Source organism: Benincasa hispida, chromosome 10 (assembly GCF_009727055.1).
Source record: "Benincasa hispida cultivar B227 chromosome 10, ASM972705v1, whole genome shotgun sequence".
NCBI classification, from domain to species: domain Eukaryota; kingdom Viridiplantae; phylum Streptophyta; class Magnoliopsida; order Cucurbitales; family Cucurbitaceae; genus Benincasa; species Benincasa hispida.
In genome coordinates, this window is record NC_052358.1 from 45676421 (window position 1) to 45678673 (window position 2253).

A 2253-nucleotide genomic window follows, 5' to 3' on the forward strand; every position below is an offset into this window, starting at 1 on the left:
AAGTGATTTCCAATCCATCACCCCAACAAAAAATCACCTACCAACTAATACTTCACAAATCAAATTTAAATGATTTTAGATTTTTCTAAAATATCTTTTGTCCCTTTGCCAAATGTCATCATTTAAATAGCAAAGGCAATGACAAGTAATATTACCATGCCAATTTTTGGCATGGTCAATATTACTCCTGAACATACTCTTAGTGATTTAGCCAAAAGAGAAATCCTTGTTGGTTCCTATTGAACCATTTTTTTGTGCATAATCCACATGGTGTCACAAGTAAAAGAAGGTAACTTGCAAATGCTTGGGTATCCAGCGCTTAAATATCTATATAATATTATACATATTCAATGATTGTTTTATCAAAAATATTTCTCCTAGCTCTACATATTCATGTTGCTAAGCATGAATATCCTCGCCTATGCTAACTTGAGCTACTAGTACTTGTCTCCTTCGCGGCTGCCTCTTCGTCGAGCTTCTTTTTCCAGTATTCATCAAGAGGTGGCCCAAATATTGCTTTCCCAGAAACAACTCCAATGCTGCAACATTTATATTACAGTCTAATCAACTGCTCAAGTAATTTACCATTCAGAAACAATGTTCTACTTTTAACCCAAAACACATCGAGAGCTTAAAAATATTATGCCAAATTTCCAAGAATAAATCCAACTTCTGTTCTACTTAAATGGAACACAGGACTTATCACCAAACTGGAAAACAATATGAATTCATAAACTAATGCTACAACCTATAGAAAGTCAATTGTGATTCCGTGAACAGAAACTTTCTGTGTAAAAAGTATGCAAATAAAACTTTTCCTTGTTTTCCAGCCTTCATAAACAACTGCATTAACAAAACTTTGGTTCCTGATACATTGTACTTATATAAGTGAAGGAAACAATAAACCATACGTAGTCTAGGCTGAAGGAATTTAGAAATCTTCCCTAAATAAACCAAGAACTTCAAATCTTTTGGTATTCTTTCATTTTTGCGACCATCATAGGTTGGCTTAATGACACATAGAGGAACATGATCTTGATAAAGGGATAAAAGGTCATGAGTCTACCTAGGATTTAATATCTAGGAATTTTTGAGATATCCGAATATTGTAGGGTCATGTGGGTTGTACCATGAAATTAGTTGAGGTGCAGGTAAAGCTGGCCAAACATTCTTCAGTTTTTGCACAAATTATTAGATTAAAAAAATGAAATTCTTATAATCATCCTTCAACAGATAGAGAAGCTAGCTGAAACCTAAAATCCAAAATGCAACAATGGGAAAAACAAGATTTGACAAGGAAGATAACAAAATTATTGAATAAACAATGCTGAAAGACTGTCCTGCCACTTAGTTACAGCAAAACTTCTAGAAGCGTTTTGGGTTTCTCTCAAGCATCAATTAATTTGATTACCAATTACCAAAAGGACATCTCACCATCCTTCCTGATTCAAGGAAAGAAATAGCAAGTAAACAAAGTTATAAATCAAATTTCATATTCGATCAATGATAGATAGCGATTCGAACATCAAAATCCTGAAGATTACAGTCTCTAATTGATTGATTACTTCAAAAAGGGTAAAGGAATGGATGTAAGTTGGGAAGAAAACTTACATGACAGCACCAATTACCATGGGAAAGGAGAGGAACCTGCTTCGACCCAACATTCTGAATCAAAATTAGTAAATTGGAGATCTCTTTAGCTTGATCTCGCTCTGCTTCTCAAGGATTACGGGTCGAGTGTTACTCGTTTCTTCGGAGCGAGGATTCTGCCGTTCCCTTATATTTGAGAGATAAAAATGAGTTTTTTTGTTTTTTTGTTTTTTTTTTTTAAGATCCGTACGTGGATTAGACTTCATACATTTGCGATTTATTAATTACTTGGATTTTACGAATAGGACATCTTTAAAAGTTTAAGGAGCGTTTGGCGCGCAATGTTAGGTTGATAATTATTATAAGAGAAGGGTAATTGTGAGAGTTAATGCGAATAACCAGTGAAAATGTGAGTTAATGCGAATAATGAGATAATAAACTTTTTTAATTATTGGTGAACCAAACGGTGAGGGAGTTTTTTTACCCACCCAACTCAACCCAATTTGGAAGACCAAACACCCTCTTAAATAAAAAAAAACTCATCAAAATTATCCTTCAATTTTATATCTATTTCCACTTTAAATTTTCATGTTGAAATGAAATTCCAAGTCAGCAGTTGAGCTAAGTTTTTCTTTAGCTCTTTAAACCTTCAACTATTTAAAA

General features: G+C 33.5%; 1 long non-coding RNA gene across 1 annotated transcript; it reads right to left on the reverse strand.

The window, feature by feature from the left end:
- Nucleotides 1-281: 281 nt before the first annotated feature.
- Nucleotides 282-1788, reverse strand: LOC120088537. Its single transcript, XR_005484952.1, has 2 exons — nt 1612-1788; nt 282-539 (listed from the first exon to the last, which is right to left on the reverse strand). It is a non-coding gene; the product is annotated as an uncharacterized LOC120088537 (long non-coding RNA).
- Nucleotides 1789-2253: the final 465 nt, after the last annotated feature.